This window comes from Monodelphis domestica, chromosome 7 (genome assembly GCF_027887165.1).
Source record: "Monodelphis domestica isolate mMonDom1 chromosome 7, mMonDom1.pri, whole genome shotgun sequence".
In the NCBI taxonomy this organism is placed as follows: domain Eukaryota; kingdom Metazoa; phylum Chordata; class Mammalia; order Didelphimorphia; family Didelphidae; genus Monodelphis; species Monodelphis domestica.
This window is the reverse complement of record NC_077233.1, coordinates 35,909,402-35,933,566: the sequence shown is the minus strand read 5'-3', so window position 1 is coordinate 35,933,566 and position 24,165 is coordinate 35,909,402.

Sequence of the window (24,165 nt, the reverse complement as noted above, 5' to 3'; positions counted from 1 at the left end):
TCAAAGGAATCAGTGTGTGCTTGTCTTTGGGGCATCGAGGAAGCTGGGAGGTGAGAGAATGTGAGGAGTCAAGGATGATACAAGGGTTTGAGCCTGGGTGACTGGGAGGATGGTGGGGCCCTCTATAGTAATAAGGAAGTGATTTGGGGGCTCCCAGTAGGGAGCAAAGCAGAGCCAATTATGTCCTCTCTGTTCTATCAGTTTCCTCATCTCTAAGTAGGATTGCAATTACTGACCTTAAAGGGCCCTTCCTACTCTATTATTACAGGTCCTGAGATGGAATGTGACAAGCCCTTCCAGTCCTAAGAGTCCATGTTTTTCTTTGGATTAAGCACTGAGCCTGAGAAGGCCATTTGGCTCGCCTTCATTTCCTTACCAGTGTGGTCAGTGTGTGGCGACACTTTGCTGTGGGTGCTCTGAAGTGGTCTTTGACATGTCATGAGATTCTGCTGGGCTTCTTTGTGTTCTTTTGCCAGGTTCTGATGGTCAGTGGACTCTGACAGTAGAAGCAGTAGAGAGAGGATAATTGGTGTGAATGATGATTTGGGTGGAAGGCTTGGATGGATGGCGCGGTACTGGAAGGAAGGGTGCTTTCTCTGTCTTGGGCACATTAGATTGGACAAGATTGACTCATCGCCTTTTTCAAAGGATGCAAAAAGGAGGAGCCTGGAGATGGACTGGTCTGGAGAAGAGAAGACTTGGGCGAGACAGAATAGCTATCTTCAAATATTCAAAGGACTGTCCATATTGACACGTTATTAGACTTTTTCTGTCTGGTCTCAGAGACAGAACAAGAAACAGTGAATGAAAGTTGAGTTACATTTGAGGGAAGGAAAAATTTCCCAACAGTGAAAGAAATGAACCCCAAAGGGGAATGGACTCCCTAAAGAAGTAGTGGATTCCACCACACTGGAAATATTCATGCGAAAAACGTTGGAGGAGTTCTTTAGGGGGGATGCAATATTAGTAATAATAATAGCAGCAAATATTTGAGTAATATTTAAGTTTTGCAAAGTGCTGTACATATATTATTTCATTTAATCCTCAGAATAACCCTGGAGGTAGGTGCTATTATTATCCCCATTTCACAGATGAGGAAATGGAGGCAAACAGAGGTTAAGTGACTTGCTCAGGGTTACATAGCTAGTGAGTTTCTGAGGCAGGATTTGAATTCAGGGCTTTCTGACCTCAAAATCTAACACTCTATCCTCTGATCCACCTAATTGCCTCATCTATTAAGCACCTACTATGCATATACACCTACTTTGTACCTTGTATTAGCAGAGCATTGGAAGAAAACCTCGTACAGGTTTGGATTGGACTGGATGAACTCCAAGGTTCCTTCCTGCTCTGAGATGTTATAATTCTGTGACAGATGCATAAGGGGAAATAACATCTCTAAGAGTCGATGTGTTTGTGGCAGGAAGGAAAGGTTATAAGAGTGGAAATATTCCAAGAAGGCAATTTTATGTGAATGAATGTGATCTCCGATCATGGTGATCAAGAACTAGCAGTATATACAAATGGAGAAGGTGGCTGCCTCCCATTGAATTTAGGAGTTACCCCAAAGCATCCAACAGAAATATTTCCCTTCTGAGTTTTCTTCATCATTGTCTCTCCTTTCCAACATGTCTAGAAGCTCCTGCTGAAATATGATGATATCACCTGGGTGATAATGGGCCCTTAGGTGCCCATTAGCATATTGGCACTAGTTTGGCTAAAACCCCCAACCAATCTGAACCTTGCCTCAAGGACAAACAGCTGGGAGATTGAGGAGCCTGGAAGGGAACATAGATATTTTGAATTTGCATTCAGTGCCTTTTCCATGATACCATGCTGAACGGGAACCCCAGGGGAGAGGATTCTTATTACCTTTTGAAATGGGAAGAGTATTGGGGCACTGCAGAAGTGAGAGGGGGCAGGTGGAGGCATAGGATTATGGGAATTTACATCAGAAGAGACCCTGAATCATCTTGTCCAACTCCGTCATTTTTCAGATGGGGAAACTGAGCTCCAGAGTTATGAAGTAACTTGCCCTAATGCCACTATTTGACCATTGTCTCTGACACTCTTTAGTATATATTATGCTGCCTCTGGAGTAGGCATCAAAGGGGGTGGGAGTGATCCCCAAGAAAATGTAAGCCTTTGGAGGGTAGGCAGTTTCATTTTTGTTATGTTTAGTACAGCATTGGTAAATAGTAGGTGCTTAATAAATGTTCCTTTGGTTTGATTATTTGGTAATATTTGCCAGGATGGGGAACCTAACTAGCAGAAATTGTGCTGGGTCAAATTCTTGCCATCTTTTTTTTAAGGGGGAAGAGGGATGATGAGAGAGTATGGAAACTCAGACACTGGTTTTCTTCTAGGGGCAATCGTGGCAGGAGTGGGCAGCCCATACAGCAGAATCCAGGCTGCCACCCATGAGGGATTAGAGGGGATGGCAGGTCTGGCAAATGGGAACATTGGTTGGGGACCTCCAGAGGACCATAAACAGCATTCTCTCCCTTTCCTGATCTCTTTCCCCATACCGGGGCAAAAGCAAATTCACCTAGAGTTACTTAACTTGCCATTACTTTCCAGGCCACTCTGCATGTATCTCGAATGTACCTAGTTATTTGTATGTTGTCTCTTCTATTAGAATATATGCTCCTTGAGGTCAGGGATGTGTTGCTTTCCTATCTTCTATAGGCTCTTAGTGTAGAACCTGACACATAATGCCACAGGACCAGAGTTTTCCTGATAGCTTTTTCTTCTACCTACACCACAGAGGCTGAGGGTCCCTCTCCTTCCCTAACCTCAGGGATTAGATTTCCCTAAAAGAAGACAAAGTTGCTTTCTCCCCAACCCCCAACTTGAGTCCTGAACTTGAGTTCAAATACTAGCTTTGTCACTTATTGCCTTGAGGAAGTCACTTGTCTCTTTGGGACTCAGTTTCCTTATCCGTAAAATGAAGGAGATCAGGGGGAATAGGGTTTAGGTGACCTGAAGTCCATTCCAGCTTCATGTGAATGTTTTGATGACTGATTCTAACATTTTACAAAGAAGCAGCATTGATCTGGACCTTGAATTAGAAGATCATGTCTTCACATCTGTGAGGGACTTTTAAGGCCATCCAGGCCAACTCCCTCATTTTATAGATGGGGAAAGAAGCCAGAAGGGGTGCCCATGTTCACTCCTCTAATAAGTGGCAGGGCGAAGATTAAAACACCAATCCCTTAAACCTTGATCTCCTCTAGGATGCTGATAACACAATGGAGCTGCAGGCCATCCAAGCAGCTAGGGCAGTGTGAGCAAAGGGTTAGGGGAATAAAGACAGCTCAAAACAGGCTCCAATTTTTCATTAAGAGACATCCTTCAAAGGAATGTTAATACAGGGCAGAGCAGGACAGTGAAAGAATTCCCCAGAATGTATGGATTCATCCAGCTCTGGCTGCATTCTGTTTCCGAATTGTTTCTGGCAGAAACCTAAGGAAAAAATGCAAACCAGATGTACAAAGAAATGTTTTCTTTGTCTGGGGGAAAAGCTACCAGCCCCCTCCCTGACCCCCTTCATTATTTCCAGCCTTTTTGTCTCACCATTTTGAGGTGAAGAGACTAAAAGTCTTCCAACCCCCTCATCTGCTGTGTGCGTGGGGCAGCTGGTGATGGGGAAGGCCCTCAGCATTGAGCAGGATGAGAGCTCCAAGCGAAGGGGACAAACAGATGGAAATGGGACATCTTCCTGTCCCCTTGGAAGATGGAGCTTGAGGGCTACGTGGAGATCTAAGAGCTTCATCGGAATAAATATGGGAGTGTGCTCTAGCACTCAGGGCAGGTTTCTGAGGGATGCTGGTTGGTCGCAGATCCTTCGCTTCAGAGGCTGATTTCACTTTCATGCCAGCTTCAGGGGCACATCTCCTGCTTTGCCTCAGTCTACCTGTCCATGCTCCTCCTCTGGGAGAAAGGGCTGCTCTAATCTACATCTTGCCCCAAATGCCAGAAGAGAGAGGAGCCATACTCCTCCATAAACAGAGCCATGAGAAAGCAGTCAGTCCACAAGCACTGTTAAGTCTTTGCTATGTGTTGGAGGTCCATCTAACTCTAACAGCACTCTTAGTTCATGTTGGGCCAAAATGGGTCACCTAATGGTTTACACCATGCCATAGCAAGGATGGGTGAGGATATAGTGAGGCTTAGCTTTTCAGGCTCCCTTTATCTCCATCATTTGAGAAGGATCTGGTCTTTTTATTTTAAACCTTTATCATCTGTCTTAGAATCAAATCTAAGCATTGGTTTTAAAGTAGAAGAGTAGTCAGGGTTAAGTGACTTGCCCAGGGCCACATAGTTTGGAAGTGTCTGAAGCCAGATTTGAACCCAGGTCCTCCTGACTTCAAGCATGGTGCTCTATCCACTATGCTGCCTAGCTGTCCCACCACTTATTTTCTACCCTTTGCTCTTTTCCCACCTTTTGGGACCAAATGAGAAAAGTCAGATCTCTGCACCATGTGACAACTCTTCAAATATTTAGATATAGTTATGTCATTATCCCTTTCCTCTCCACACCTTCCTTGGACCAAGTTCTCTCTTCTCTCCGCTCAAAATCTCCAATTCTTCCCATTGATCCTTATATTATGCATGAGCTCAAAGAAGAGAAAGGAGAAGGATACACAAATACAACAGGGATAGCCTGAGTGTGTCCCTCAGATGGAATGGGTGGCCAGAACCTGGTCAATTTCTCTCAGCTGATCATCACTTTGTTCAGGCTTAGGAGCCAAGACCAGTAATAATGCCATTTCATTCCAAAGCCAAATTCATCAGATAGCTGGTGCCCAAATCCCAAGTCTCAGCCTGAAATTCTATTTGCCACTCCCTTCCTCCCCAGAACCCTCCAAACCAGGATTCTCTCTTAAAAATGGAGGGAAGACTACTGTACAGAGTGAATGGGAGTCTTCAGTGAAGAGCTAGCTTACTCAGTCAAAGCTAGGAATTTGGGCATCCAGTTGGGGTGCCAAATTGAGACAGGTAATTGTAATAGGGCAGGTATCCTATTTATCCAGCCTTTCCTTTCCTTTCCTTTCCTTTCCTTTCCTTTCCTTTCCTTTCCTTTCCTTTCCTTTCCTTTCCTTTCCTTTCCTTTCCTTTCCTTTCCTTTCCTTTCCTTTCCTTTCCTTTCCTTTCCTTTCCTTTCCTTTCCTTTCCTTTCCTTTCCTTTCCTTTCTCCTTTCCTTTCTCCTTTCCTTTCTCCTTTCCTTTCTCCTTTCCTTTCTCCTTTCCTTTCTCCTTTCCTTTCCTTTCTCCTTTCCTTTCCTTTCTCCTTTCCTTTCCTTTCTCCTTTCCTTTCCTTTCTCCTTTCCTTTCCTTTCTCCTTTCCTTTCCTTTCTCCTTTCCTTTCCTTTCTCCTTTCCTTTCCTTTCTCCTTTCCTTTCCTTTCCTTTCCTTTCCTTTCCTTTCCTTTCCTTTCCTTTCCTTTCCTTTCCTTTCCTTTCCTTTCCTTTCCTTTCCTTTCCTTTCCTTTCCTTTCCTTTCCTTTCCTTTCCTTTCCTTTCCTTTCCTTTCCTTTCCTTTCCTTTCCTTTCTTCTTTTTTAAAAACCCTTACCTTCCATCTTAGAATCAATATTGTGTATTGATTCTAAGGCAGAAGAATGGTAAGGGCTAGGCAATGGGGGTCAAGTGACTTGTCCAGAGTCACACAGCTAGGAAGTGTCTGAGGCTAGATTTGAGCCCAGGACTTCTCTGGGCCTGACTCTCAATCCACTGAGCCACCCAGCTGCCCCCACCATAGTCTTTTCCACATGGCCATCAACCTTATCATTCTGAAAGGTCATTTCAGCCTTGGAAATCATACTTTGGGCTAGTTATCTCTTCATTTCCCATCAGGCTACCTTCCTCCAGACATCTCCATCATGCCTCCCTTCTAGGTACCTTCTACTCTCCCTCTCACCCTCTGTTGTCTTCCCTATTAGAATGCAAGCTCCTTGAAGGCAGAAGCTGTCTTTCTTTTTGCTCATGTTTCTTACCACTCAACATAGTGCTTGTTTGGTTCTTTGATAGAAAGCTAGGATATCAGATCAAGTCTGCTGCTGGGAGGGTGGTGTGTGTGTGTGTGTAAATCTGTCTGCTTATCTGGCTCATCCTTCTCAGTCTTCTTTACTAGATCTGGGTCACCCCGCTAACTGTGGGTATCTCACTGGGCTCTGCCCTGGGCCCTCATCTTCTTGTCTTGTTTACAAATCTCACACTAGATATAGTTATGTCGTGGTCTCTTACCTCTACCCACCCTTAGACATTTAAACTCTAAACACCTTAAACTCTCCATGCCCAAAAGAGAACTCATTATCTTTACTTCCAAATCTGCCTTTCTGAACTCCCTCGTTACTCAGATGGAAACCCAAGGGTCACCCTTGATCCCTCACTCTTTCACTCTCTACAATCAATCTGTTGCCAAGATCATTGAGGTTACCTTTACAGCATTTCTCTCTCTCTTTTAAAATTTTATTTAGTCAATTTAGAATATTTTTCCTTGGTTACAAGAGTCATGTTCTTTCCCTCCCCTCCCATAACCAATGCTCAATTCCTTTGGGTTTTACATGTGTCCCTGATCAAAACCTATTTCCATATTGTTATGTTTGCACCAGGGTGATCATTTTGAGTCTATATATATCCCCAGTCATATTCCACTTGACCAATGTGATCAAGCAGTTGTTTTTCTTCTGTATTTCTGTTCCCACAGTTTTTCCTCTGAATGTGGATAGCATCTTTCTCATAAGTCCCTCCGAGTTGTTCTGGGTCATTGCATCGCTACTAGTAGAGAAGTCCATTACATTTGATTGTACCACAGTGTATCAGTCTCTGTATATAATGTTCTCCTGGTTCTGCTCCTTTCGCTCTGTATCAGTTCCTGGAGGTCTTTCCAGTTCACATGGAATTCCTCCAGTTCATTGTTTATTTGAGCACAATAGTATTCCATCACCAAGAGATACCACAACTTGGTCAGCTATTCCCCAATTGAAGAGCATTCCTTCATTTTCCAACTTTTTTGCCACCAAAAAGAGCACAACTATGAATATTCTTGTACAAGTATTTTTTCCTTTTTATTTTTTTTGGGCATAAATCCAGCAGTGCTATGGCTGTATCAAAGGGCAGACAGACTTTTAGTGCCCTTTGGGCATAGTTCCAAATTGCCCTCCAGAATGGTTGGACCAATTCACAACTCCACCAGCAGTGCATTAATGTCCCAATTTTGCCACATCACTTCCAGCATTCATTACTTTCCTTTGCTGTCATGTTAGCCAATCTGCTGGGTGTGAGGTGATACCTCAGAGTTGTTTTGATTTGCATTTCTCTGATTAGAAGAGATTCAGAACACTTTTTCATGTGCTTATTAATAGTTTTGATTTCTTTTTTATCTGAAAATTATCTATTTATGTCCCTTGTCCATTTACAATTAGGGAATGGCTTGATTTTTTTGTATAATTGATTTAGCTCTTCATAAATTTGGGTAATTAGACCTTTGTCAGAGGTTTTTGTTATGAAGATTGTTTCCCAATTTGTTGCTTCCCTTCCAATTTTGGTTGCATTAGTTTGGTTTGTACAAAATCTTTTTAACTTAATGTAATCAAAATTTTTTATTTTATATTTTGTGATTTTTTTCTAACTCTTGCTTGGTCTTAAAATCTTTCCTTCCCCAGAGATCTGACAAGTATACTATTCTGTGTTCACCTAACTTACTTATAGTTTCCTTCTTTATATTGAAATCATTCACCCATTCTGAGTTTATCTTGGTGTACAGTGTAAGATGTTGATCTAAACCTAATCTCTTCCATACTGTTTTCCAATTTTCTCAGCAGTTTTTGTCAAATAGTGGATTTTTGTCCCTAAAACTGGGATCTTTGGGCTTATTTATTTTAAATTTTGTGATTTTTTTCTAACTCTTGCTTGGTCTTAAAATCTTTCCTGTCTTGTTGAGGTCATTTACCCCAAGTCTATTCCACTGATCCTCCCTTCTGTCTCTTAGCCAGTACCATACTGTTTTGATGATCCTTGCTTTATAGTATAGTTTGAGATCTGGTACTGCTAGGCCACCTTCCTTCACATTTTTTTCATTATTTCCCTTGATATTCTTTATCTTTTATTCTTCCAAATGAACTTTGTTATGGTTTTTTCTAATTCAGTAAAAAAGTTTCTTGGTAGTTTGATGGGTATGGCACTAAATAAGTAAATTAGTTTAGCTAGGATTGTAATTTTTATTATGTTAACTTGTTCTACCCAAGAGCAATTAATGTTTTTCCAATTATTTAGATCTAGTTTTAATTGTGTGGAAAGTGTTTTGTAGTTGTGTTCATATAGTTCCTGTGTTTGTCTTGGCAGATAGATTCCTAAGTATTTTATATTGTCTAGGGTGATTTTAAATGGAATTTCTCTTTCTAATTATTTCTGCTGAGATGTGTTGGAGATGTATAGAAATCCTGATGACTTACGTGGGTTCATTTTGTATCCTGCAACTTTGCAAGTTGTTGATTATTTCCACTAGCTTTTTAGTTGATTCTCTGGGGTTCTTTAAGTAGACCATCATATCATCTGTAAAGAGTGATAGCTTGGTCTCCTCCTTGCCAATTTTAATACCTTCAATTTCTTTTTCTTCTCTAATTACTACTGCTAGTGTTTCTACTACAATGTTAAATAATAAAGGTGATAATGGGCATCCTTGTTTCACTCCTGATTTTATTGGGAATGCATCTAGTTTATCCCCATTGCAGATTACAGCATCTCTTTTACATGACTCCTTCTTTCCTCTGACACTGTCATCACCCATCACCTGGACTATTGCAATCACCTACTGATTGGTCTGCCTACAACAAGCTTTCCCCACTCCAGTGCATTCTCCACTCATCTGTTAAGTGAATCTCCCTAAAGCAAAGCTAATCACATCACCCCTTCCCTCCATTCAACAAGCTCCAGTGACTTCCTATCACCCCCAGAATCAAATATCAAAACCTTTGTTTGATTTTCAAGGGCTTTTACAAGCTATTCTCCTCCTCCCTTTCTAGTATATTCACATCTTACTATTCCATGATCCAGCAACATTGGCCTTTTTATTGGTCTTCAGACCAACTCCAGACTTCTGCCACATTCCCCATGTCTGGAACCATCTTCCTCCTTATCTGTACCTTTCGGCTTCCCTGGTCTCCTTCAAATGAATCTCCTCTCTTATGTGAAGCCTCTCCTGATCCCCTTTAAGGGTGAATGCCTTCCAGTTGTTGATATACTCCAACTTATCCCTCCTATCTTGTTAGTATTTTCATGTTCTCTCTCCCATTAGACCATGAAGTCCTTGAGGTCAAGAATTGTCTTTGGTCTTTTTTTTTTTAATCTCCAAGGTTTAGCATATTGACTGGCACATAATAGGTGCTTACTAGGTGATTATTTTTTTTTAAATTTTATAGTATTTTATTTGATCATTTCCATGCAAGCTAGGTGATTATTGATTGGTGTTTATTGATGTAAATAGGTGTTTATTGATTGATTGATTGTGTGTATGTGAAAGAGACAAAGAAAGAGACAGAGATGGAGAGAAAAGGCAGGGCAAGATAGGGGAGGTTAGTCATTTCCTATGTTAACTAGTTATTCTTGGTTCCTAGGTATCAAGAAGTCCCACTGCCATAGTGGAGTGCCAGCTTTGGAATCAGGAGCACTTGAGTTTAAGCCTTGCACATGATGACTATAAGATCCTGGGTAAGTCATTTAATATCCTCGTAGAGTTAGACAACTCTAAGGCAACTTTTCTTAACCTGGGCCATGTGAACTTTAAAAAAAATGGGTGCCTCTCTGTGTGTGTGTGTATATTCACACAATGTATATATTTAAAGACCAGGTCTCCTCTCAGGCTGGAATTGTAGCAGCCACTTATGGGCTCAATCTCACTGTTGATCCTAATGGAGGTTTCGAAAGACTCTTTTTCTGCTCTTGGCTTGTTGGCACCTCCTTCGTCAGCATGATGGCTCCCTGGGACTCACCTTATTGGTTCAAAGCTTAGTGTGGTATAGAAACCCATTTTATCTTTAGTCCTACTAGTAGTTCAGAATTCCCAAACTCAATTGACCTTCCAGCCTCAGCCTCCCCTTGTAGAAGAGATTAGAGATGTACCACTATGCCCAATAATAACTGTATTTCAATAAAATTGCTTTTTTAAAACCCTTAACATCTGTCTTAGAATCAATACTGTGTATTGGTTCCAAGGCAGAAGAGAGGTAAGGGCTAGTCTAAGGATAATTTTAGGGTTGTGACCTAATCTAAATTAATTTGGTCACTAGAGAAAATCCCAAATAAAATACCCAAGTCAGTTTGGAAATTTATGGTGATTTTAATTAATATAGAGGGAAGGAATTAAGGAGAAGAGAGAGAAAGAGGGTATAGAATTTCTCCCACCTGGCCTGTGCCAGGGGGAGTTCAAAGACCTCTGCCATGAGGTCTTTGAAGATTAGAGGCTTTTCTAAGAGGGTAGTGTTTGGAAAGTAAAGGAGAAAAGAATCAGTCTAAACTCTGAGACAGCTCAGTGAAGATGCCTCACCTGAACTAGGTTACTAAGCTTCTCCCAGTATAGATTCAAGGAAAACTCACCACCAAACCCAGACAATAACTGCCACCATGCCAAGATGCCAAAACACTCACCAAGCTGCTGCCAGAGCCACCTCTCAGTGGAAAGAGACTGGAGAGAGGAAATGACATGAAATACATAGAAGGTTTTTACATCTCTTTTCTGTGTCTCACATGTGCCAATGGTAGCTTAAGCTTGACTTAAGACAGCCCAGGGGTTTGTCAGTTGTTTCTAATTTGTCATTTGCTAGCACATGTCTGTCATAGACCATCCTCCTAAATACTTAATCTTTAAGTATGGGTGTAGGCATTTCTGTTTTGGTTAGACTAAGTAGGGTGGAGTAATCTAAAGTTCACAGTAGGAAATGGGGGTTTAGTGACTTGCCCAGAGTCACACAGATAAGAAGTGTCTGAGACCAGATTTGAACCCAGGACCTCCTATTTCTAGGCTTGGCTCTTATTCCACTAAGCCACCCAGCTGTCCCCAATTAGTTTCTTTTGTAATGCCATGCATTTTATATTATGCAGTTAGAAATACTATTCTGAAAAAGGGTCATAGGCTTCTCCAGACTGCCAAAGGGATGCATGACACAAAAAGAGTTACAAAATCTTGCTCTTAGGGCCATTAATTGCAAGAAAGAGTCAATTTCCTTTTCCCTTGAAGAGGAGGAGGGAAACATGCATTTATTATGTGTCTACTGCATACCAGTCATTATGTTAAATGTAATCTTTGAGATTATTTTCCATTTACACTGTATCTATCTTATATGTACAGGTATCTGTGCATTGTCTCCTCTACTAGAATACAAATTGCTACAACATGTGATTTTGCCTTTTTTCTCTTCTAGTACTAAGAAGAGTGCTTGACACATAGTAAGTGCTTAATCACTGCCTGGTGACTGACTCTTAGAGAAGATTTCTTCATCTGCAATTCCCTATGCCACTGAAATCATAGGTCCCTCTTAAGTAGGTGCTAAACTTTGTTATCCTCTGCCTTAGGACTTCAAAGGCTTTGCACACTCAGGAAATTTGGCACCTTCTAAATTAAGAGTCCAGGGCCAGTGCCCTGATTGCCTTAACTTAGTTATACTTCTGATCTTACCCATAGATTTCCCTTTGGTACTCTTGGGTGTTCCTTTCCCCCATGTACCCCTTCTCTGCTTATTTTTACTGCTTCATCATAATTCTGAGTTTTTCTTTTAAGGATACCTCATCTCATATTCTTGGAACAAGAGTCTGAAACTTGAAACTCTGACTCTTCCTTCTTTTAAGCCAATCTCATTAAAAGGATCTAGCTGGCCCTGGCTAGGAGGAGGGTGGAGGTAGAATAAAATAAAGTTATCTGGAGAAATGATTCATGCTTTCAGGGCCATTAACATGTTAATCTTCTAGGGGATCATGCCAGAACTTTGGATGCCCAAGGTTTTCAGTGAAAGCCCAGGAAGGAGTCCAGAAATATGAACAGATCTACCCTTTCATGTTATGGCTTTCATGATTTTGAGTTTTTGTGATTTCTTGGCCCGAGAAATCAATCAGGAAAGCAAATCAAACTTGGTGGTCGCCATCTGTGCAGGGCTGTGATTATTGCCATACAGGAAGTGCTTTGAAAAGATCCTGCCAGGGAAGCAGGAACTAAAGATTTACATTAGGAATAATGTGTGTTGGCTAAAGTGGGAGAACCTGTTGGTTTACACTCATCTTCCAAGCCTGGCTGGCAGAGCTGACTCTAGAGTATAGGAGAAAAGGGTGATGGCCCCAGGGTCCATTACATGTGGGTGCTGGGAGGGGGGAAATGGTTTGGCTAAATCAATGGGTGAAAACACCCCCCCTCCCCCCATCAATGGAGACTCTCCCTTGGGTCACTCTGTCAGAGGTTCTTTTTCCCTTCAAGATTGGCTTTAATGTTTATTTTAATCTGATTTTATCAGGAAGAAAATGCTGGGGAAGGGAGAGCAGTGCACACCATGATTTTTTTTTTTTTTTGGAGCAGGGAGGTACCTTTCAAGAACTGCTAAGTGCCTCATCAGGAGGAATCTATGGGTAGACTTTTTTGGAAACTTGGGCTTAGAGAATAAAGCCTAGTCTAGGAGTCAGAAAGACCCAATTCAAATACCACTTCTGATACCACATAAGTCACTTAACTGCTTGAAGCTTCATTTTCCTCATCAACAAAATAAAGGAGTTGTGCTAGATTGTACTTTCAGATCTAAAGCTAAGATCCAACAAACCCAAATTATTTGCCTCTCTGGGCCTCCGTTTCCTCTTTAAAAAATTTTTTTTTATTTAAACCCTTGCTTTCTGTCTTAGAATCAATACAAAGTATTGGTTCCAAGGCAGAAGAGTGGTAAGGGTTAGGTAATGGGGGTTAAGTGACTTGCCCAGGGTCATACAGCTAGGAAGTGTCTGAGGTCTGATTTGAACCTAGGACCTCCCATCCCTGGACCTGGCTCTCAAACTACACTCCCTGCCCCTAGTTTCTTCTTCCCTAAGACAAAGACTTTGGAATAGAAGATTTCTAAGATCCCTTCCAGATCTAACACTCCCGTCCTATGATTCTTGGGGTTAAATGGCAGTTGGTGACTGTTTCATAGACTTCATTGTCTACTCTTCGCTTGGCTGTAAGACAGTGTTGCTTGACTCATATTCTATGGCAGTCTTTGGCCATGGCCATTTATTACCATCTGAGGCCAGTCATGACTCCAGACTTCAGGAAGGTCCATCCCAAATGTGCTTATGCTGTTCTCTCTATACAGCTGACACTCCCTTCATGGGATCAGGGGCTATTGCATCAATCCTGGTGTGCCTTCCTGCCTGTGCTACCAGCCTTACCATGATTTAAAGGAAGCCACCATGTTCTCCTGATTCTTTTGCCTATTCTTCCTTTCCTTTTCTTGCTTCTCTCTAGAAAGTCTTTCTGAGTACTGCCAGATTCAAGACTTTCATATCCTTAAAACTGGGGATCTCTGTTGGCCCTCAAGCATTGGAAATAATAATAATAGCTAGCTAGCATTGATATAGCATTTCATGGCTTGCCAAGCATTTTACAAATAACACCACAACAATTCTCAAAGGTAGGTGCTATTATTATCATCCTCATTTGACAGAAGAAGAAACTGAGGCATCCAGAGGTTAAGTAACTTGCCCAGGTCACAGTCTAAGGATCTGAGGCAAGATTTGAATTCAGATGTTCTCTAACTCCAGGTCCATGGGTCTATCCACTATGTCTCCAAGTTACTTCTAGAGACAGAGTCGCTACATAGAAAGAACCAGAGGAAGGTTCTCAGTGTTTGGGGTAAATCTTTTATGAATGATTTAGATAGACATGGACAACAATTGCACAGGATTGGTTGGCAAGAAGCAATTTTGATCTACAAGGAGTAGAGACTTTCCCCAAGGAGAAGCTACAAGACCTGGTTATCCTATGAGCATTAATCATTAAGCACCTACTATATGCAAAGCACTTCTCTTATTCAGTTATCAGATCAATGAGGATAAGCACAGTAACATCCTATTCTCTGCTTTCTCTACTAGTTCACATCCAGTTTAGTACACCTACTTACTTAACACATATCTGTAAGTGTGGTGTTGAATAAGCAAGTACTCTCAAGTTGCCCTTCATCCCCCTTAAATAAAGATGTCCTGATATGTTAATGAGGTGGGAAGAATATCAAACAACCAATAAATAAAATATTTTAGATGGCCTGGAGCTCCCTCCCTCCCTCCTTCCCTCCCTCCTTCCTTCCTTCCTTCCTTCCTTCCTTCCTTCCTTCCTTCCTTCCTTCCTTCCTTCCTTCCTTCCTTCCTTCCTTCCTTCCTTCCTTCCTTCCTTCCTTCCTTCCTTCCTCTTCCCTTCTCTTCCCTTCTCTTCCCTTCTCTTCCCTTCTCTTCCTTTCTTTTCCTTTCTTTTCCTTTCTTTCTTTTCCTTTCTTCTAATTTTTGATTAGGGAGAGTTTTCTGATGGGCTGAGGAAACTTACATCTTGTAAGTCATCTATAAAATGAGTTCAAAACTGAAGTTATGTGAGCATCTGGTAGAGATTTAGATTCCAGTAAATACTGAATGGAGAGAATTCCAGCTAACCTCCTTGAGAAGTCTCTTCAGGGGAGAGGAAAGCATTCTGTTTCGGCTGTGTTTTCACTTCTGACTCTTCTTCCCTTCTCCAGCACCCTCCCCCACTCCAGAGGAACTCCTTGGAAAATCTGAAAGGTCTTGAGGATTTTGAACTTCCCATCTTCCCTTTGGCAGTGTCCTTGGATTAGTAAATAGCAGTGTCTCCATCAAGAATAATAATAATTAAAAAAAAAAAAACAGCCAAAATGTAAACAGTCCACTAGTAAAAAAAAACAAAAAAGAAAAAAGAAAAACAAATTGTACCATATCTAAGGAGACTCTCTTGAGGACTCCAGCAGAAGGATTTCTGGAAGTTGTGAGTTATTCCTTTGACTGAACCATAACACACACACATATAAATCACATTTATATATACATATATTCTTTTCTTTCCCCATATAAATGTATATGCAGAGACACCCATGCAGTTTATATGTATAGATACATGTACATATGTGATCCTTGTCTAATCTTGAGCCCATTTTCCTCTGAACTGTCTTTATCCCTGTGGGAGAGTTTCACCGACTTTGGGAGGAATATTTTGTACCAATTCTACTAATTGTAATGCTGCATTAAAATATTCTTCCTTTTTTTTTTTTTTGAGATACTTAAATGTGTTAGACTAAATGATTCTCAACTGATGACCATGCCAAGTGACACACCGGTGGGGGCTCATGCATTAGAAAGGATATCCTCAGTCCCTCATGGGCACCCCTAGAACCCTGAAGGAACTTAGTTGAACTCTGGGGACCCAACTCACCAGGTGAGGAGGATGTAGGGATAAGTGTCTTAAAACATTAGTTACATATAGATACTTTGATGGAGAAAAACAGCCCCACCTGTGCAAAATCATTTCAGGAAACTGGTTATCACCAATGTCAGCTTGAAAAAATTGTTCCGCTTTGGTATAGTCAGTCTTCCAGTTGGATTATTCCCACAATTTCTGAAAGGTCCTCCCAAAATTCCTATTTAAATCTGTTCACCCCCTCTTCGGGTCTATTTGAGGCACTGATATTATTTTCATCATCTCTATCATTGTTGGGTAAAATTTCTGGAGCTGGCATTAAATGCAGTCAATCGGCTGTCAAACATTTCTTAAGTATTCATTGTGCCAGGAACTCAGCCTAGGCTCTGAGTATACCAGCATAATTAGTGAAAGAATCCCTTCTCTTGTCTGGGCTTGGAGATGAAATTCGTTCCCACAGCTGCTTTGATGACATTATGGCGATCATTGGAATTGAGGGCATTGTTGGTTAAAAAGCCCATGCCGATTTCTTTTTGCTGATCTCTACATGTTTATTAAAAGGCAGAGCTTCTCTTCCAAAGGTGGGACTTGGGACTTTGGGGGGTTAGGAGGTTGTAAGAGATACACACATACACACACAATATCATACAACATTTAAGTGATGTACAGAATAATGTTTTTAAGTGAAGGAAGGGAAATGAACAGAGCAATTTTGTTACTATCTGGTTAAATTATACATCTGTATTATATACACACACATATATGTTGGTTACATACCATATATGTAGTCTATGCCCATGCTAATAAAATGTATACATGTATGTAGCATATATACACACAACACACAAATATATAAATATAAACATGTAGATACAAATATGGCTGTATACATGGCTCAGTGGATAGAGCACTGTGTTTAGAATCAGGAAGACTCGTCTTCATGAATTCAAATCTGGCTTTAGACCCTGTGGTCTAAAGTTGTGTGACCCTGGGCAAGTCATTTAACCCTGTTTGCCTCAGTTCATCTGTCAAATGAGATGATGAAGGAAATGGCAAACCACTTCAGTATCTTTGCTAAGGAAACTCCAAATAGGATCATGAAGAATTAGACACAACTGAACAATAACATATTAAAAAATAAATAAAATGCATATATTTTTTTCTATCCTCATATACGTATAGATAACCAGGTAGTACAAATGTATGTATTACATATACATACATGGATATATAGCATATCTATCTAAATATATAAATAAGAATTTATCAATTTATATATACAGGTATCCCTTCCATATCATGGAAGTTAGGGTGCAGCATCCCCACAATCTAGAAAATCAGTGTAAATTTTTTGGCTCTCTCTTCATTCCAGAGAAGAGATCTGAATCACCCCCCCTTTTATGGGGTGTTTATAGTATCTTATATGCATTTATGAAAAGCTAAACTTTTAAAGGTACCTCTACATTTCTAGTCTTTCTTTGTTGTCTGTTGGCTTTTGTATTCTTTTCACAGTTTTGAAAGAACTTTTTATTTATTTTGACTATAACAAAGAACTGTGTAAATGTATGGTATTCAAAGATAAACTATATTGAAATGATACAAAATGGTGCATTTCTGAGTTTCTGAACTTTTTCAGTATCATCTGTAGCTTCCACAAGACTCCCCCCCCCCAATCCCCTTTTAGTTTCCTTTGCCAGCCTGAGATATAGCAAAAAAAAAAAAGTCCTGACGTGGAAGGGATACTTGTCACGATTAAAAAAAAAAATATATATATATATATATATATATATACATGTATGTATACATCTGTAGAACACATACATCTACATATATTTCTGTTTCTTCTGTCTCTCTGTATCACTTCATACATGTCCCCCAAAGTTCAATGAGGCTCAAAATAAACTTGGCCCCTGCTCAGGCTCAAAGTGAGGCTAGAAAGGAGTCCACAGCAAGCCAGATACGCTACTGCCCATTGGTGAATTCATTCAAGCCACTGGCCAATTCCTTGGAGAATGAGGATGAGAGAAGGTCACTCAAAGCTCCTCCTTCACGTCGGATGAGATGGTGAACCTGTGTTTTTTCTTGGCTTCTTCTAGAAACAGATTCTGGCTGTGTAGAGACGAGCCATATATCAGTCCACGTCTGCCTGGATCCTCCATTTCCATTTCCATTCCATTTCCAAGAATGTTAGAACTAGAACTTAAAGGTCTGTCCAGGCCAATGTTCTCATTTTGTAGATGAGGGGATAAACGGCTTGAGAGTGGAAGTCAATAGCCCGTGGTCCCAAGCAATAACAGTAACTCACCTGGATGGAGAGCTCGGATATTTATCAACTGCTTTCTCCTTACAATGATCTTGGGAGGGAGATGGTGCAGGTATTCTTGTTTTGTTTTGGCCTTGGCCTTTTATCAGTATTTAGAACTCTTCTGTTGCAGATACAACTTTTTGTATCTTTTTGTTTTTGTTTTAAACTCTTACCTTCTGTCTCAGAATTAATACCAAGTCCTGATTCCAAGATAGAAGAGCAGTAAGGGCTAGGCAATTGGAGTTAAGTGACTTGTCTAGGGTCACACAGCTGTGATAAATGTGCCTAAGGTCACATTTGAACCCAGGACCTCTTGTCTCCAGGCCTGAATCGCCTAATTTCTCTTAACTTTCTGTTTCTTTAAGTGAGTGACCTGGGGGCACTCACAAGTTAAGCAATTTTCCTGTGGTCTCACAATCAGTATCAGGCAGAGGCAGGAATAGAACTCATGACTTCCTGATTTTGAAGCTGATTATCTACTCAGCCAAACTGTTTCTGTACAGCAAGCATTTTTATCCCCTTTTATAGATGAGAAAATTGAGTCTCAAACTATTCATCACACAGCTGATAAGGGTTAGAGGCAGGATCCCGGATAAATGCGAGCATTTATAGACTCTGAGTGGAGGTTATCTCTAGTATACCACAGTCTCACCAAACTAGGTATTGGAGGAGTGTTGAATAGAACCTATGATCCCACTCCCAAGTCCACCCTGACTCCCATTGTTCCAAGTCCAGTGTTTTGTTTTTTCCTCTTTTTAACCCTTACCTTCTGTCTTGGAATAGATACTAAGTATTGGTTCTAAGACAGAAGAGTGGTAAGGGCTAGGCAATGGGGGTTAAGTGACTTGCCCAGGGTCTCACAGCTAGGATGTTTCTGAGGTCAGATTTGAACCTAGGACCTCCTCTCTCCTGCTTGCTACCTAGCTGCCCCTAATGTTCTTTCCATAATACCTGATTACCTCTCTTGTAAGCCCAAGATTAGAGAAGCTCATTTGGAGTCCCTGGAATTCACATTCTACTAGAAATTTCTCGAATACTACATCCCCCCCCCCACATCGGTTTTCAATCCAGAACATTTCACATTTGGATATTATGTCAGTTCCCTTTTGGATGCAATCTGCTAGTCCAAAGCCAAGTTTGACACATTATTTTGGCTGCCACAGTCCCCTGAATTCATGAGCCAATGTTTTTCTGTCATCACCTTAGCTAAGTGTCCCAGGATCCAAATAAAAAGGCATCCCTTGAGTGGTATCATAGCTGTCTTAAAAGGGTAAAGATATGGAAGGGTTCTATTTCCCCCTTTTCCCCAGGGGTAAAATATAAATGAATATTTTCACTAAGAAGCTCTTCCCTTTGGGGAAGAGAACCACTAGTGGGTAACCATTTGCTAGAGGGTTTTACATGTTGTGGGTAAGGTTGGGTAAACTGATCATTCTGTATGGATTCAAATCTAGCCACTGACACTTAACTAGCTGTGTGACCATGAAGAAACCCCTGAACCTCACTTTCCTTATCTTTAAAATGGGGAGAATCCAATCTGTGCTACCTATTTTGTTCTGGAGCTCCAATGAGATAACAGATGGTAAGCACTTGGTAGATTTTAAAGGCACCAGATCAATGGTGGTCATTTTTATGATTATCACTACTCATCTTTTGTAACTAGAAAAGTGTTGAATCAGCAGTTGAAGGGGACATTATTGTATCTTCTCTCAATGCTTCTCCAGGGAAGGAATTAAAGCTCATTTGTTGTTGTCACTCAGTTGTTTCAGTCATGTCTGACTCTTTATGACTCCATTTGGGATTTTCTTGGTGAATATAGAAGATTTTTTTTTCTAGCTCCTTTTACAGATGAGGAAACTGAGGTCAACAGAGTTAAGACACAGATAGTAAGTTCCTGAGGCCAGATATGAACTCTGTTTTGGTATTTCCTTCTCTAATTTATTTTACAGAGAAGGAAATTGAGGCAAACAGAATGAAGTGACTTGCTCAGGATCACATAGCTGGTAAGTGTCTTAAGCCATATTTGGACTCAGGTCTTGTCTCTCTAGGATGTGTAATCTCTCTTAGACCACTAATAAAACTGGTGCACATTCTTTCTGAATCCCTACAGTTCACCCAGGTCATTTTGGTTCAGGGTTTGTCTCCCTGTGCTTGAGGTCACTGGCATTTATTTATTTCATTTCATTTGAAATTTTTAGTTAATTAATTTAGAATATTTTTCCATGGTTACAAGATTCATGTTCTTTCCCTGCCCTTGCCCAACCCCCACCCAAAGCTGACATGCAATTCCTCTAAGTTTTACATGTGCCATTGATCAAGACCCATTTCTATACCATTAATATTTGCACTATGATGATCATTTAGAATCTATATCCCCAATCATATCCCCATCAACCCTTGTGATCGAGCAGTTGTTTTTCTTCTGTGTTTCTGCTCCCACAGTTCTCCCTCTGACTATAGATAGGATTCTTTCTCATAAGTCCCTCAGAATTGTCCTGGATTATTGCATTGCTACTAGTAGAGAAGTTCATTACATTTGATTGTGCCACATTGTATCAGTCTCTGTGTATGATGTTCTCCTGGATCTGATTCTTTCACTCTGTATCAGTCCCTGGAGGTCATTCCAGTTCACATGGAATTCCTCCAGTTCATTATTCCTTTGAGCACAATAGTATTCCATCACCAACATATACCACAATTTGTTCAGCCATTCCCCAATTGAAGGGAATCCCCTCATTTTCCAAATTTTTGCCACCACAAAGAGTGCAGCTATGAATATTCTTGTACAAGTCTTTTTCCTTATGATCTCTTTTGGGGTACAAACCCAGCAGTGCTATGACTGGATCAAAGGGTAGGCAATCTTTTAGTGCCCTTCCAAAATGACTGTATCAATTCACAACTCCCCCAGCAATGTGTTAATGCCCCAATTTTGCCACATCTTTTCCAGCATTCATTACTTTCCTTTGCTGTCATGTTAGCCAATCTGCTAGATGTGATGTGGTATCTCAGAGTTGTTTTGATTTGCATTTCTCTGATTAGAAGAGATGAAATACATTTTCATGTGTTTATTGATAGTTTTGATTTCTTTTTTTATGTGAAAATTTCCTATTCATGTCCCTTGCCCATTTATCAATTGGGGAATGTCTTAATTTTTTGTACAATTGATTTAGCTCTTTATAAATTTGGGTAATTAGACCTTTGTCAGAGGTTTTTGTCATGAAGATTTTTTACCCAATTTGTTGCTTCCCTTCTAATTTTGGTTGAATTGGTTTTGTTTGTACAAAACCTTTTTAACTGAATGTAATCAAAATTTTTTATTTTACATTTTGTAATTTTTCCTAACTCTTGCTTGGTCTTAAAATCTTTCCTTTCCCAAATATTTGACAAATATACTATTCTGTGTTTACCTAATTTACTTATAGTTTCCTTCTTTATATTCAAGTCATTTACCCATTCTGAGTTTATCTTGGTGTAGGGTGTAAGATATTGATCTAAACCTAATCTCTCCCATACTGTTTTCTAATTTTCCCAGTAGTTTTTGTCAAATAGTGAATTTTGGTACCAAAAGCTGGGATCTTTGGGTTTATCATAGACTGTCTTATTGAGGTCACTTTCCCCAAGTCTATTCCATTGATCCTTCCTTCTGTTTCTTAGCCAGTACCATATTGTTTTGATGGCCATTGCTTTATAGTATAGTTTGAGATCTGGTACTGCTAGGCCACCTTCCTTCACATTTTTTTCATTATTTCCCTTGATATTCTTGATTCACTCCTGATCTTATTGGGAAGGCTTCTAGTTTATACCCATTGCAGATGATGTTTGCTGATGGTTTTAGATATATATTGTTTATTATTTTTAGGAAAGGCCCTTCTATTCCTATACTTTCTAGTGTTTTCAATAGGAATGGGTGTTGCATTTTGTCAAAGGCTTTTTCTGCATCTATTGAGATAATCATGTGATCTTTGTTCATTTGTTGAGGTCAATGGTATTTAATGCCATCTCTTTCTCTATCTGTGCTCAGCAGAGAAAGAATCTTCAGCTAAAGTTCTGAAAGTTCTAAAAATCTATAGTTCTAAAGCACAGCTGACATTTAGAAAGGTAGTTCAAAAGCCCCGAAGTTCAAATTTGGCCTCTGACATTTACTGCTTGTGTTACCCAGGGCTAGTCATTTAACCTTCATGCTCCCAAGACAGCTATCTGAGATTATGAGTTGCTGATTTGCAGCAGGGATAGGAGCTCCCACTTGGAGTTCCCCATATCATAGCACAGCCTCCCATAAAACATAAAAACAGAATTTCAAATAGATGCAATATTACAGTTCCAACAATTAAAATCCCAACCAGGATCAGTGCGGAGGATAGCCATTACCATACATTCTCTGGGATTATGAAATAGACAAAGACAATGTTTGTCCAATTTTGTTCATTTTTCTGAAAAACCAGTTGTTAATAAGTTGTGTGCTGGCTCTAACCATATTTTTTATGTGTTTGGGTGTGGTCCTTTGTCACTGCCTTAATCCAATTAATTCTTTTGTGTGAAAAGGCAGAGTGAGACAAGGCTAAAACTTAATACAATCAATCTCTCTAGCAGGGCTCCTTTCTCCAGGTTTTTCCTCACAGCTAGTTAGATTAAAACAGCTGTGTTCTATCTAATTTAAGGAAAAAAAGAAAAAAAATTGAACTTACCTCTACAGATGATCAAAATAAGCTATTAAAAGCTGACTTAGGGATATTCACAATAAAGGAAAAGTTTAGTAAAGTTAAGAAGATTGAGGGTATTTTGACACAATCGAAGTGGTCAGCCAAATTTTGTTAAATTTTATTGGTTTGGACTTAATATATTTAAATGGTGGTCACCAGGGATTTAATTTTTAAATTCCAAAATGAATTACTAAAGTAAAATGGAATTTGTGGTAGTTTATTTACAATAGAGGGAAGATATTATGGAAGAGAGAAAAGGGGGGGGGAGAGAGAGAGAGAGAGAGAGAAAGTTCTGGTTTCCTCAGAGCCAGGTAGAAATTCTAAGCCCCAGTCAGGGGAAAGGAGTCTCAAGACAATGGGCCTTTCTCAGAGGTTCATACCTCCAGAAAGGCAAGGAAGCTAAGTCAGCCTTTCACTCACTATGGTGACCATCTAAAAGGAAGCAGTCTGAGGTCTCCTGTATGAGTGCCTCCAGGGGTCCAGTTCCACAGCCAAGTGTCTTTACTCCATGTCTGAGTGTCTGTCTTCCAGTTTCTCCTCAAGTGTCTGATGATTCTTCCAGTCTCTCCTCTGAGTGATTTTTCTTCACTCCAAGCTCAAGTGACTGATCTTGATTCCAGTACAAATCCAAGTGACTGAATGATCTATTGATTGATCCTTGTGTGCCTCTGTTTCCTCTATTTAAAGACCGTTTTCACTTGTGTCACCTCCCCTACCAACCACAGCAGACACTCCTCTCCAGGACTGCCCACTCAATGTATGAAATAGGTGTTCACACCTTTTGTAGTTAGTTAATACCTTTTTGTAGTTAAAATGGGCAGATCTACTTTAAATACTGAGTTAACACTTTGGGAATTAAAATCTAAAAATAGACTGGCGATTACAATTTTTTCTTCACTATCAAGGAAGAGCTAAGTACCTTCATTGTTACAATCAGGAGATAGCCAAATCCAATCTTCACATCTATGTAGTTTGACACAGTGAAAAAAAATGTTAGGATGCTTGAAATCAGATATGGGTTCAAATTTTGGCTCTGCCATTTGCTAGCTATTTGAGCAAGTCACTTCATTTTTGTGCCTAATTTTCCCCATATGTAAAACGAGGGAGTTGAACTAGATGTCTGCCTCCTGAGGCTCTTTCTAGGTCTAAAACTATGGTTATTCACCTTTGTTTCATCCTTGCAAGAACTCTATGAGGTATAAATGACAGTTATTTATTTATTTATTTAGAATGGCAAAATTTTAATTAATTAATTAAGAATATTTTTCCATGGTTACATGATTCATGTTCTTTCCCTCCCCTCCTCTCCCATCCCCCACAACCAATGAGCAATTTCACTGGGCTTTACATGTGTAAATCAAGACCCATTTCCATATTATTGATATTTGCTCTAAGGTGATCGTTTAGATCCTACATCCCCAATTATATGCCCATCAACCCTTGTGATCAAGCAGTTGTTTTTCTTCTGTGTTTCTACTCCCACCGTTCTTCCTTTGGATGTGGATAGCATCTTTCTCATAAGTCCCTCAGAATTGTCTAGATCATTGTATTGCTACTAGTTGAGAAGTTCATTACATTCAATTGTACCACAGTGTATCAGTCTCTGTGTACATTGTTTTCCTGGTTCCGCTCCTTTCACTCTGTATCAGTTCCTGGAGGTTGTTCCAGTTCACATGGAATTACTCCAGTTCATTATTCCTTTGAGCACAATAGTATTCCATTACCAACAGAT